Source organism: Triticum urartu, chromosome 6A (genome assembly GCF_056163025.1).
Source record: "Triticum urartu cultivar PI428250 chromosome 6A, HENAU_Tu73, whole genome shotgun sequence".
In the NCBI taxonomy this organism is placed as follows: Eukaryota; Viridiplantae; Streptophyta; class Magnoliopsida; order Poales; family Poaceae; genus Triticum; species Triticum urartu.
In genome coordinates, this window is record NC_141878.1 from 409,222,407 (window position 1) to 409,238,003 (window position 15,597).

The following is a 15,597-nucleotide window of genomic DNA, read 5'->3' on the forward strand; positions in this document are numbered from 1 at the left end:
TTCAACATGTGTTTCCTTGTTTCTGTCTGATTGTAATGTACACCTTGGTATGACCTAAATCGTCAGGGGCTCTATTAAGTCACGCACATCTTTTAAATACTAAAAAAAAGTCCGAACACTTTCACAAGTGCAATTCAGCATCCCAAATATAGCATTATATGCATTGGCTCCGAATCATGTCTTTGGTCAATAGTTGGGTTGCCCGGCTCCTGTGCTTGCTACCTTACGTTCCGTTTGATCGGCTAGGGTAGTAAAGGGAGAACTACTGCAATTGTGTTTCTGGTTTACCCGGACAAACACCTCAGTAAAGAAAGCCGAAAACTGACTGTTATGATGCGGTGAGAGCTGGTCGGCTATTCAGTGACTAAGTATAAATCTCTTGCGATTTTTTCTGCATTATGTGATAGGCCGGCCTCCACCCGGCCGGGCATTCACAGCACCCAAGTTCGGATAATAGAACAATACTAGGGGCTACGCCCTCACTCCCATTACAAAACTCATATGGCTTAGTGAGGGCAATAAAGCCGTATAGTCTGATTGCCTGGTTCGCCGCACTAACACCTCCTTCACGGACCAGTACATTGGGTCAAGTGTGTTTAAGTGTTATCCCGAACACCCCCGTACTATTAAGTCGGGGCTGAAGCCGGCAACTGGCCATCTCTCAAATATCATAAACAGCCACACATGAGGAGATATTTTAAAGTATAATAAGCAACATATCATGCATAAGCTTTGTTTCATGATACAGGAGTAGACAACACAGATACATTCATTCAAATATGATGTCCTTCAAACATTGGCCTTCTACAATGCGGGATCCTTTCAGGACATCATCAAAGTACCGCTCCGGCGTGCGGTGCTCTTTGCCAGCGGGAGGTCCCTCGGTTGCAAGCTTGACGGCGTCCATCTTCGCCATTGCACCTTGACATGGGCAAAGGCCATCCGCGCACCTCCAATACAGACCGACCGCTTCACGGCATCAAGCCGAGGGCAGGCGCTGACCAGCCGCTTGACGAGACCGAAGTAGCTACTGGGCATGGGTTCGGCGGGCCAAAGACGGATTATCAAATCCCTCATGGCCAATTCAGCCACCCTGTTCAGTTCGGTCCATTGCTTCAATTGATCGCTGAGGGGCACAATATGCTCTAGCGCAAGGTACTGCGACCAGAACAGCTTCTCCATTGAGCTCCCCTCTTCGGCCCGAAAGAACTCCGCGGCATCAGCAACACTCTGGGGTAGGTCAGCAAACACTCCTGGAGAACTCCAAATCCGGGTTAGAAAGATATATTTTTTCTTCACAAATTTGCTCTGCATGTTACAGGCCTTACCCTCCGCAATTTGCTTTGCCTCTTGGATCTCCTAGATGGCGCTTTGGGCATCGGCCTGGGCTTCCTGTGCGCTTTGGAGTGCCTTAGTGAGTTCAGAGTTCTGCTCTGAACTCTTGCACTCTAAGGACTCGTATTTTCCTATGGCATCTTTGAGCTCTTGCTGAACTTCCTCCACACACGATTCATGTCTAAGGTGGGAGGCTCATTCCTCCTCCGCCTCCTCCTTGGCCTCAGCCAGCGCACTCTTGAGGGCCTCGACCTCAGACGTTTCAGCTGCAAACATAATTATAAAACTCATTTGACATACTACATCATAGTTGGCATCGTTTCAAACATGCTCCAGTATTACATACCTTGCTTTTCTTCTAACTTCCGCCTTAGCTCGGATGCTTCGGCGGCATGGGCAGCTGGCGCCTGCTTCGCAGCCTGCTTGTTCAAATAGATATGTGCGTTAGTATCCTGCATGAGTTATTATATCCTATGTTCAGTTTTCTTTTCGAACACCGAACAGAGTCTCAGGGGCTACTATCTATACACAGGTTTATATAGCTAAAAAGACACTGTAAGGCACATACCTCAAAGCCTCTTAAAAGGCTAGTGTAGGCTTCGCTCAGTCCGCTTTTCACGGACTGAACATTTTCAATCACCGTACCCATAAGGGTACGATGTTCTTCCACAATGATGGCGCCCTGAAGCGCTCTCATCAGAGTGTCCGGTGCCTCCGCATTGATAGAGGACGACGGTGTTGTAGGCGCGCCCCCTTCCGGTAAAGAGGGTTGCTCCTCTATCTTCGGAACCATGTGGGTTTCCGGAATGACATTTGGTTGGGGGCCAAACTGGACATGGCCCCCGTCTCCAGTCTCCATGGGGGTTGGCTCCCCCATGTTCTCGACAGCCAAGGTATCACCCTTCAGCACCGTCTTGGCAGCCTCTGGTACCTCTCCCTGTTTTGGAAGGGTCCTTTGGGAGGACACTTCAGTGTTATCCGCGGCAGTGGGGAGAAAGCTGGTGGAGGCGAATCGCTCTCCGTCATGTTCAGACCCAGCGAATTCCCGGAAGAGGAGGATCGTTGGGGGAGGACCTTAACCGGATTGCAGCATACAATTTAAATGCATTACAACCATAACCAGAGAAGCCGGACATATATATACCTTTGAGTACTTATGATCCGGCCAGGGGCTTCGGCCTGGGGCACCACTCGTTGGCGTCCGATTCGGAGTCATCCGCAAGGTACATCATCCCTTTCTTGGTCGCCTCCACCTCTAGATTGGTGGAGGCTTCCCTTTTCTTCTTCTCCCCTTAGGGGGGGAGTTGCTCTCTTCCTCCTCCTCTTCCTCTTTGTCAGGGGAGGAGGGAGTTTCAGTGTCTTCAGTCACTATGTCCGAGGCACCTTTACAGTGGAGGCCACTCTTGGCCTCCTTGCCCTTCTCCTTGGCCTTCTTTTCCGGCGCCTGGTACGGCGCCGGGACTAGCATCCTCGTCAACAGAGCGATAGCTTCATCTTCGGGCAGCGGAGCCGGATAGTGAATCCGTTCCACTTTCTTTGTCCAACCCTGCAAAAGAAAATGGAGAGTTTAGTGTACTCCTTGGATTTGCAAAGTAATGTTATCACAAAACTTACAGGGGTCGCGGCGTTGGTGTTGTCGTAGCCGAGGTCTTCGGTTGTCTCCGGCTATGACTTTTGGTTCTTGAAGAGCAGCTTCCACATGTCTTCGTGCTTCGTGCCGAAGAACCGCTGCAGGGTTCGGGGACCGGCTGGGTTGAACTTCCACATGGGCTCTTGACGCATCTGACAGGGGAGAATCCGGCGGAAGAGCATCACCTGGATCATGCTGGCGAGGCTGGTATTTTTATCTACCATGCTCTTGATGCGCTTCTCCAACATCATTACCTCGTCAGACGACGCCTAGTCCAGGCCCTTGTTGAGCCAGGATGTCAGCCGCATTGGGGGTCCGGACTTGAACTCCGTAGGAGCAGCCCATGGGGAGTCGCGGGGCTCTGTGACATAGAACCACCCCTGCTGGCATCCCTTCACGGTCTCCACGAAGGTGCCCTCGGGCCAAGTGACATTGGGAAGTTTGCTCACCATAGTGCCACCGCAATCCGCATGCTGGCCGTCCAGCACTTTCGGTTTCACATTGAAAACCTTGAGCCATAGGCCAAAGTGGGGGGAAAATGCAGAGGAATGCCTCGCATACAATGATAAATGCCGAAATATTGAGGAAAGAATTCGGGGCTAGATCGTGGAAATCTAGCCCATAGTAAAACATGAGGCCACAGACAAAAGGATGAAGGGGAAACCCTAGTCCACGAATAAAATCAGGGATAAACACTACCCTCTCGTCGGGCTTTGGAGTGGGGATGATCTGCTTTTTGGCTGGGAGCCGGTGGGCGTCTCCTTGGCCAGATAGCCCGCTTCCCGGAGTTCCTTGATGTTTTTCTCCATGACAGAGGAAGCCATCCACTTCCCCTGCGCTCCGGATCCGGACATGGCTGGATTGAAGCTTGGGCGCTGGAGCTTGTGGGCGGATGGGCTAAGGAAGGGGAAGGCGTGGGGTAAAAGGGGGGAATCTTATCTCCTTATAAAGGCAGTGAATATTATGCGTCCCCCATGAGCCTTAAAGCTCGCCTATTTCCAAGGGGTCGTGCGAAACGACACGGTTGGGTTTCCCAAACCCGTATTGATGAGAATCTCGTAATAAGGGGGCACGATCTCTACTTTGACAAGACGTGTCGTCGGCGGTTGCATCTCGAAACGCGAAACAGGAGGTCGAAGAACGGTTTGAAATAATAAAATGGCCGGACGTAACGTCTTGCCAGTAAAATCTTCAGAGGACAGAACTTATCCGTATTCTGCCCTTGTGATTCGGAGGTATGACTGTTGTACAGAGCCGGATAAAGTACTGACGATCAACTACTTTGAAGTATTCAGAGAAGGAACCCGCCTTGTAATGTCGAAGAAAATCTGCGCGCCGGACACATCAACATTGAAGACTGGTTTAGGGGCTACTGAGGGAGTCTAGGATTATTATTATTTTTTGACAGAAAGACTGTAAGGGAACCCCTTATAGTATAATTGGTGCAACAAACCCAAATTGCAAGTACCATGCCTTGAACCTGGGTGGGTGGGAAGGCATCAGCCCCTTCCCACCACTAGGATATGCCTTAGTCTGTGAGTCCATGATTATGAGGTCCTCGGGCGTCCGGGCTATGTGATATGGGCTGGACTAATGGGTCGTGGAGATACAAGACAGAAGACTTTCCCCGTGTGTGGATGGGACTCTCCTTGGCGTGGAAGGCAAGCTTAGCGTGCGGATATGAAGATTCCTTTCTTGGTAAACCGACTATGTACAAACCCTAGCCCCCTCCGGTGTCTACATAAACCGGAGGGTTTAGTCCGTAGAGGCAATCATAATCATATAGGCTAGACATCTAGGGTTTAGCCATTACAATCTCGTGGTAGATCAACCCTTGTAACCACTATAATTATCAAAGTCAATCAAGCAGGACGTAGGGTATTACCTCCATCAAGAGGGCCCGAACCTGGGTAAACATCATGTCCCCTATCTCTTGTTACCTTCGATCCTTAGACGCACAGTTCGGGACCCCCTACCCGAGATCTGCCGGTTTTGACACCGACAAGCACCAACATCATAATCACTAGCATCACACATAATTTCAAAAGGCAAGTTCTAATCAGGTGGTTGAATAATAGGTGCAGAAATTAAGGCTTTCTTGAGTGTTTCAAAGGCTTCTAAACAATCATCATAAAAAACAAATGGAATATCCTTTTGCAAGAGATTTGTAAGAGGCCGAGAAACTTTAGAGAAGTCTTTAATAAACCTCCTATAGAAACCAGCATGACTGAGGAAACTACGAATACCTTTGATAACTTTAGGACGTGGCATTTTCTCAATTACGTCAACCATAGCTTTGTCCACCTCAGTACCTCTTTCAAAAAATTTATGGCCCAAAGCAATACCTTTGTTAACCATAAAGTGGCACTTCTCCCAATTCAAGACAAGATTTGTTTGCTCGCATCTCTGCAAGACTCAATCAAGATTGCTCAAACAATCATCAAAAGACTTCCCATAAACAAAAAAGTCATCGATGAAAACATCAACAATCTTTTCACAAAAGTTAGAGAATATAGCAGTCATACATCTTTGAAAGGTAGTAGGTGCATTGGATAAACCAAAAGGCATATGTCTATAAGCATAAGTTCCAAAAGGGCAAGTAAAAGTGGTCTTTTCTTGATCAGGTGGAGAAATAGGTATTTGTGAAAAATCAGAATATCCATCAAGGAAGCAAAAAATGTGTGTTCTTAGATAATCTTTCTAGCATTTGATCAATAAAAGGCAGAGGGTAATGATCTTTTCTAGTTGCTTTGTTTAATTTTCTAAAATCAATTACCAATCTATATCCTGTAGCAATTCTTTGTGGAATAAGTTCATTCTTATCATTAGGAACAATAGTAATACCTCCTTTCTTAGGGACACAATGAACAGGACTTACCCATCTACTATCAGCTATAGGATAGATTATACCTGCTTCCAGAAGTTTTAATATTTCCGTTCTTACCACTTCTTTCATTTTTGGATTTAATCGACGTTGGTGATCAACAACAGGTTTAGCATCAGGTTCCATATTAATCTTGTGCTGACAGAGCATGGGACTAATGCCCTTAAGATCATCAAGAGTATATCCAATAGCAGCTCGGTGCTTCCTTAGAACTTTCAATAATCTTGCTTCTCCATGTTCTGAAAGGTTAGCACTAACAATATCAGGATATATTTTCTTCTCGTCAAGATAATCATACTTCAAAGTGCCTGGAAATTGTTTTAATTCAAACAAAGGATCACCTTTAGGTGGAGGAGGATCTCCTAGAGTTTCAATAGGCAAATTGTGTTTAAGCAGAGGACATTGTTCAAAGAAAATCTTATCTATTTCATTTCTTTCACGCATATGCATATCATTTTCATGGTATAACAAATATTGTTCTAAAGGATCAGTAGGAGGTACAACAATAGAAGCAAGACCAATAATTTCATCCTCACTAGGCAATTCTATTTTATGAGGTTTTCTATTAAACTTGGATAAATTGAATTCATGAGACTCATCACCAAAACTAACACCGACAGTTTGCTTCTCACAATCTATTTTGGCACTAATGGTATTCAAGAAAGGTCTACCAAATAAAATGGGACAAAATTCATCTTGTGGGGAACCAAGAACAAGAAAATCAGTAGGGTATTTTATTCTCCCACACAAGACTTCAACATCTCTAACAATCCCAAGTGGTCTGATGGTGTCTCTGTTAACAAGTTTAATAGTAACATCTATGTCTTCTATTTCAGCAGGTGCTATGTCATTCATAATTTCTTGATATAAGGTAAAAGGAATAGCACTCACGCTAGCACCTATGTCGCATAAACCATGATAACATTGATCTCCTATTTTAACTAAGACAACAAGCATGCCAACAACAGGTCTATGTTTATCTTTTTCACCGAGTTTGGCAATTCTAGCATCTTCATCATAGAAGTAAATAACATGCCCGTCTATATTTTCAACCAGCAGATCCTTAACCATAGCAACACTAGGTTCTACCTTGATTTTTTTATCTGGTTTAGGTGCTCTAATATAAATTTTATTGTACACAGTTGAAACTTTAGCATGTTCCTTTATCCTAACAGGGAAATGTGGTTTTTCAATATAAGTAGTAGGAACAACTGGATCAACATTATAGATAATAGTTTCATCTTTAGCTACTACTTGTTCTTTAATTTCTTCTTTAATAGGTGGGTGATATTTGAACCAGTTCTCCTTAGGGAGATCAACATGAGTAGCAAAAGATTCACAAAAGGAAGCTACTATCTCAGAGTCAAGTCCATATTTAGTGCTAAACATTTGAAAAGCATCGGTATTCATAAAAGATTTAACACAATCAAACTTAAGCTTAATACCTGAATCTTTACCTTCATTGTATTCCCAATCTTCAGAGTTGCATTTAATTCTTTCCAAAATATCCCACCGGAATTCAATAGTCTTCTTCATAAAGGAACCAGTACAAGAAGTATCAAGCATGGAACGATCATCATGAGAAAGCCGAGCATAAAAATTCTAAATGATAATTTCCTTTGAGATTTTATGATTGGGGCATGTAAATAACATTGACTTAAGCCTCCCCCAATCTAGAGGGATACTTTCTCCTTCACGAGGCAAAAAATTATATATATATATATATATATATATATATATAAACCTGATCACGATGAACTAGATGCATAGGATATTTTTTTGGTGAAACTCCAATTTCAATCGATTCCAATTCCAAGATCCAATATCATCGCATAGCCTCTATACCATGTCAATGCTTTTCCCTTCAAAGATAAATGGAAAACCTTCTTCTTTACTTCATCTCTGGGTAAACCTGCAAGCTTAAACAATCCACAAATTTCTTCCACATATATCAAGTGCATATCAGAGTGTTCGGTTCCATCTCCTGCATAAGGATTAGCTAGCAGTTGTTCTATCATACCCGAAGGAATTTCATATTCAATATTTTTAGTAGGTGCATTAGGTTGAGGAGTGACTAATTGTTGTTCCGGTTGAGGTGAAGATACCCCGAACAAACCCCTCAAAGGATTGTTTTCCATAGTAACAAGTAACAATAAATTCAGCACGTAGTAATTATTTTTCCTTAACAAGAGCGCTTCACTCCCCGGCAACGGCGCCAGAAAAGAGCCCTGATGACCCACAAGTATAGGTGATCAATCGTAGTCCTTTAGATAAGTAAGAGTGTCAAACCCAACGAGGAGCAGAAGGAAATGACAAGTGGTTTTCAGCAAGGTAATGTCAGCAAGCCCTGAAATTGTAAGTAGCGGGTAGTTTGATAGCAAGATAATTTGTAATGAGCAAGTAACGATAATAGTAACAAAAGTGCAGCAAGGTATCCCAATCCTTTTCAGGCAAATGACAGGCCAAAACGGTCTCTTATGATAAGCAAACTATTCTTGAGGGTACACGGGAATTTCATCCAGTCACTTTCACCATGTTGGTTTGATTTGTGTTCGCTACTTTGATAATTTGATATGTGGGTGGATCGGTGGTTAGGTGTTGTTCTTAATTGAACAAACCCCCTACTTATGGCTAACCCCCTCGCAAGCATCCGCAAGTATGAGAAAAGTATTAAGAATAAATTCTAACCATGGCATTAAACTTTTGGATCCAATTGGTCCCTTACGGAATAGCTCATAAACTAGGGTTTAAGCTTCTGCCGCTCTCGCAACCCATCATCTAATAAATACTCCAAGATGCATTCCCTTAGGCCCAAATATGGTGAAGTGCCATGTAGTCGAAGTTTACATGACACCACTAAAGGAATCACAACATACATACCATCAAAATATCGAACACGTATCAAGTTCACATGATTACTTGCAACAAGATTTCTCCTATGACATCAAGAACAGAAGTAACTACTCACAAATGATAATCATGCTCAAGATCAGAGGGGTATTAAATATCATATTGGATCTTAACATATAATCTTCCACCAAATAAACCATATAGTAATCAACTACAAGATGTAATCAACACTACTAGTCACCCACAAGTACCAGTCTATAGTTCCGGTACAAAGATTAAATAGAAGAGATGAAGTAGGGTTTGAGAGGAGATGGTGTTGTTGAAGATGTTGATGGAGATTGCCCTCCCCAAGATGGGAGAGTTGTTGGTGATAATGATGACGATGATTTCCCCCTCCAGGAAGGAAGTTCCCCGGCCGAATCGCTCCGCCGGAGGGCAAAAGTGCTCCTGCCCAAGTTCCGCCTCAAGATGGCGGCGCTTCATCCTGAAAGTCCTCTCCTTATTTTCTCTAGGTCAAAATGACTTATATACCAATAGATGGGCACCGTAGGTGGGCTAGGCTGAGCACAACCCACCATGGCGCGCCTGGGGGGCCTGGTGCGCCTTGGTGTCTTGTGCTCAGCAGGTGCTCTTGGGGAACGCGGTAATTTCAAAAAAATTCCTACGCACACGCAAGATCATGGTGATGCATAGCAACGAGAGGGGTGAGTGTTGTCTACGTACCCTTGTAGACCGTAAGCGGAAGCGTTATGACAACACGGTTGATGTAGTCGTACATCATCACAATCGACCGATCCTAGTACCGAAAGTACAGCACCACCGCGATCTGCACACGTTCGGCTCGGTGACATCCCACAAACTCACGATCCAGCAGAGTACCGAGGGAGAGCTTTGTCATCACGACGGCGTGATGACGGTGATGATGATGCTACCAGAACAGGGCTTCGCCTAAGCACCGCTACGATATGACCGAGGTGGATTATTGTGGAGGGGGGCACCGCGCACGGCTGGAAACAATCAACTTGTGTGTTCAAGGGTGCCCCCTTCCCCTATATATAAAGGAGAAAGGGTGAAGGCCGCCCGGCCTTGGGGCGCGCCAAGGAGAGGGAGGAGTCCTCCTCCTAGTAGGAGTAGGACTCCCCCTTTCCTAGTCCAACTAGGAAGAAGGAGGGGGAAGGAAAGAGAGGGAGAGAGGGAGGGAAAGAGGGCCCCCCTCCTTGTCCAATTCGGACTCCCAAGGGGGGCACGCGGCCAGCCCTATGGCCCCTCCTCTCTCTCTCACAAGGCCCATGTTGGCCCATTAGTTCCCCCGGGGGTTCCGATAACCCCCCGGCACTCCGATAATCATCCGATGACCCTCGGAACTCATCCGGTGTCCGAATATAGTCATCCAATATATCAATCTTCATGTCTCGACCATTTTGAGACTCCTCGTCATGGCTGTGATCACATTCGGGACTCCGAACTACCTTCAGTACATCAAAACACATAAACTCATAATATCGATCGTCACCGAACGTTAAGCGTGCGGACCCTACGGGTTCGAGAACTATGTAGACATGACCGAGACACGTCTCCAGTCAATAACCAATAGCGGAACCTGGATGCTCATATTGGCTCCCACATATTCTACGAAGATCTTTATAGGTCAAACCACATAACGATATTCGTTGTTCCCTTTGTCATCGGTATGTTACTTGCCCGGGATTCGATCATCGGTATCTCAATACCTAGTTCAATCTCGTTACCGGCAAGTCTCTTTACTCATTCCGTAATGCATCATCCCGCAACTAACTCATTAGTCACATTGCTTGCAAGGCTTATATTGATGTGCATTACCGAGAGGGCCCAGAGATACCTCTCCGACAATCGGGGTGAAAAATCCTAATCTCGATCTATGCCAACTCAACAAACACCATCGGAGACACCTGTAGAGCACCTTTATAATCACCCAGTTACGTTGTGACGTTTTGTAGCACACAAAGTGTTCCTCCGGTATTCGGGAGTTGCATGATCTCATAGTTGTAGGAACATGTATAAGTTATGGAGAAAGCAATAGCAACAAACTAAACGATCATCGTGCTAAGCTAACGGAATGGGTTAAGTCAATCACATCATTCTCTAATGATGTGATCCCATTAATCAAATGACAACTCATGTTTATGGTTAGGAAACTTAACCATCTTTGATTCAACAGGCTAGTCAAGTAGAGGAATACTAGTGACACTCTGTTAGTCTATGTATTCGCACACGTACTAAGTTTCCGGTTAATACAATTCTAGCATGAATAATAAACATTTATTATGATATAAGAAAATATAAATAACAACTTTATTATTGCCACTAGGGCATATTTCCTTCAGTCTCCCACTTGCACTAGAGTCAATAATCTAGATTACACAGTAATGATTCTAACACCCATGGAGTCTTGGTGCTGATCATGTTTTACTCATGAGAGAGGCTTAGGCAATGGGTCTGCAACATTCAGATCCGTATGTATCTTGCAAATCTCTATGTCTCCCTCATTGACTTAACCGCTGATGGAATTGAAGCGTCTCTTGATGTGCTTGGTTCTCTTGTGAAATTTGGATTCCTTTGCCAAGGCAATTGCACCAGTATTGTCACAAAAGATTTTCATTGGACCCGATGCACTAGGTATGGCACCTAGATCGGATATGAACTCCTTCATTTGCTGCTTCCAAAGCAGCTATGTACTCCGCTTCACACGTAGATCCCGCCATGACGCTTTGTTTAGAACTGCACCAATTGATAGCTCCACCGTTCAATATAAATATGTATCCGGTTTGTGACTTAGAGTCATTCGGATCAGTGTCAAAGCTTGCATCGACGTAACCATTTACGACGAGCTGTTTTTCACCTCCATAAATGAGAAACATATCCTTAGTCCTTTTCAGGTATTTCAGGATGTTCTTGACCACTGTCCAGTGATCCACTCCTGGATTACTTTGGTACCTCCCTGCTCAACTTATAGCAAGGCACACATCAGATCTGGTACACAACATTGCATACATGAAGCACAGGGAACACCTTTCATTTTCTCTCTATCTTTTGCAGTGGCCGGGCATTGAGTCTGACTCAACTTCACACCTTGTAACACAGGCAAGAATCCTTTCTTTGCTTGATCCATTTTGAACTTCTTCAAAACTTTATCAAGGTATGTGCTTTGTGAAAGTCCAATTAAGTGTCTTGATCTATCTCTATAGATCTTGATGCCTAATATATAAGCAACTTCACTGAGGTCTTTCATTGAAAAACTCTTGTTCAAGTATCCTTTTATGCTACCCAGAAATTCTATATCATTTCCAATCAACAATATGTCATCCACATATAATATTAGAAATGCTACAGAGCTCCCACTCACTTTCTTGTAAATACAGGCTTCTCCAAAAGTCTGTATAAAACCATATGCTTTGATCACACTATCAAAACATTTATTCCAACTCCAAGATGCTTGCACCAGTCCATAACTGGATCGTTGGAGCTTGCACACTTTGTTAGCATCCTTTGGATCGATAAAACCTTCAGGTTGCATCATATACAACTCTTCTTCCAGAAATCCATTCAAGAATGAAGTCTTTACATCCATTTGCCAACTTTCATAATCATAAAATGCAGCAATTGCTAACATGATTCGGACGGACTTAAGCATCGCTACAAGTGAGAAGGTCTCATTGTAGTCAATTCCTTGAACCTGTCAAAAACCTTTTGCAACAAGTTGAGCTTTGTAGATAGTAATATTACCATCAGCTTCAGTCTTCTTCTTGAATATCCATTTATTTTCTATGGCATGCCGATCAACGGGCAAGTCAACCAAAGTCCACACTTTGTTCTCATACATGGATCACATCTCAGATTTCATGGCCTCAAGCCATTTTGCGGAATCTGGACTCATCATCGCTTCCTCATAATTCGTAGGTTCGTCATGGTCAAGTAACATGACTTCTAGAACATGATTACCGTACCACTCTAGTGCGGATCTTACTCTGGTTGTCCTACGAGGTTTGGTACTAACTTGATCAGAAGTTTCATGATCATCATCATTAGCTTCCTCACTTACTGGTGTAGGAATCATTGGAACTGATTTCAATGATGAACTACTTTCCAATAAGGGAGCAGGTACAATTACCTCATCAAGTTCTACTTTCCTCCCACTCACTTCTTTCGAGAGAAACTCCTTCTCTAGAAAGGATCCATTTTTAGCAACGAATATCTTGCCTTCGGATCTATGATAGAAGGTGTACCCAACAGTCTCCTTTGGGTATCCTATGAAGACACATATCTCCGATTTGGGTTCGAGCTTGTCAGGTTGAAGTTTCTTCACATAAGCATCACAGCCCCAAACTTTAAGAAACGACAACTTGGGTTTCTTGCCAAACCACAGTTCATAAGGTGTCGTCTCAACAGATTTAGATGGTGCCCTATTTAACGTGAATGTAGCTGTCTCTAAAGCATAACCCCAAAATGATAGTGGTAAATCAGTGAGACACATCATAGATCGCACCATATCTAGTAAAGTACGATTACGGTGTTCGGACACACCATTACGCTGTGGTGTTACGGGTGGTGTGAGTTGCGAAACTATTCCGCCTTGTTTCAAATGAAGTCCAAACTCATAACTCAAATATTCACCTCCACGATCAGATCGCAGAAAATTGATTTTCTTGTTACGATGATTTTCCACTTCATTCTGAAATTCTTTGAACTTTTCAAATGTTTCAGACTTATGTTTAATTAAGTAGATATACCCATATCTGCTCAAATCATATGTGAAGGTGAGAAAATAACGATATCCGCCGCGAGCTTCAATGCTCATTGGACCACATACATCAGTATGTATGATTTCCAATAACTCTATTGCTCGCTCCATTGTTTTGGAGAACGGAGTTTTAGTCATCTTGCCCATGAGGCATGGTTCGCAAGTACCAAGTGATTCCTAATCAAGTGATTCCAGAAGTCCATCAGAATGGAGTTTCTTCCTGCGCTTTACACCAATATGACCTAAATGGCAGTGCCACAAATAAGTCGCACTATCATTATCAACTCTGCATCTTTTGGCTTCAATAATATGAACATGTGTATCACTACTATCAAGATTTAGTAAAAAATCGACCACTCATCAAGAGTGCATGACCATAAAAGATATTACTCATATAAATAGAACAACCATTATTATTTGATTTAAATGAATAATCGTCTCACATCAAACAAGATCCATATATAATGTTCATGCTAAAGTTGGAGAAACTGACACCCACCAGCCACTTGTGCGCGAAGCACGTCAGTAGAACCAGTCTCGCATAAGCGTATGCGTAATGTCGGTTTGGGCCGCTTCATCCAACAATACCGCCGAATAAAGAATCAACTAGTGACGGCAAGCAATACATATACACCCACGCCCACAACTCCTTTGTGTTCTACTCGTGCATATAACATCTCAGCATAGACCTAGCTCAGATGCCACTGTTGGGGAATGCAGTAATTTCAAAAAAATTCCTACGCACACGCAAGATCATGGTGATGCATAGCAACGAGAGGGGTGAGTGTTGTCTACATACCCTTATAGACCGTAAGCAGAAGCATTATGACAACGCGGTTGACGTAGTCGTACGTCTTCATGGTCGACCGATCCTAGTACCGAAAGTACGGCACCTCCGCGATCTGCACACGTTCGGCTCGGTGACGTCCCACGAACTCATGATCCAGCAGAGTGTCGAGGGAGAGCTTCGTCGACACGACGGCGTGATGACGGTGATGATGATGCTACCGGAACAGGGCTTCGCCTAAGCACCGCTACGATATGACCGAGGTGGATTATGGTGGAGGGGGCACCGCACACGGCTGGAAACAATCAACTTGTGTGTTCTAGGGTGCCCCCTACCACCATATATAAAGGAGCAAGAGGGAAGGCCGGCCGGCCTTGGGGCGCGCCAAGGAGAAGGATGAGTCCTTCTCCTAGTAGGAGTACGACTCCCCCTTTCCTAGTCCAACTAGGAAGAAGGAGGGGAAGGAAAGAGAGGGAGAGAGGGAGGGAAAGAGGGGGCGCTGCCCCCCTCCTTGTCCAATTCGAACTCCCAAGGGGGGGTGCGGCCAGCCCTATGGCCCCTCCTCTCTCTCTCACAAGGCCCATGTTGGCCCATTAGTTCCCCCGGGGGTTCCGATAACCCCCCTGGCACTCCGATAATTATCCGGTGACCCCCGGAACTCATCCGGTGTCTGAATATAGTCATCCAATATATCAATCTTCATGTCTCGACCATTTTGAGACTCCTCGTCATGTATGTGATCACATTCGGGACTCCAAACTACCCTCAGTACATCAAAACACATAAACTCATAATATCGATCGTCACCGAACGTTAAGTGTGCGGACCCTACGGGTTCGAGAACTATGTAGACATGACCGAGACACGTCTCCAGTCAATAACCAATAGCGGAACCTAGATGCTCATATTGGCTCCCACATATTCTACGAAGATCTTTATAGGTCAAACCACATAACGATATTCGTTGTTCCCTTTGTCATCGGTATGTTACTTGCCCGGGATTCGATCATCGGTATCTCAATACCTAGTTCAATCTCGTTACCGGCAAGTCTCTTTACTCGTTCTGTAATGCATCATCCTGCAACTAACTCATTAGTCACATTGCTTGCAAGGCTTATATTGATGTGCATTACCGAGAAGGCCCAGAGATACCTCTCTGACAATCAGAGTGACAAATCCTAATCTCGATCTATGCCAACTCAACAAACACCATCAGGGACACCTGTAGAGCACCTTTATAATCACCCAGTTACGATGTGACGTTTGGTAGCACACAAAGTGTTCCTCCGGTATTCGGGAGTTGCATGATCTCATAGTTATAGGAACATGTATAA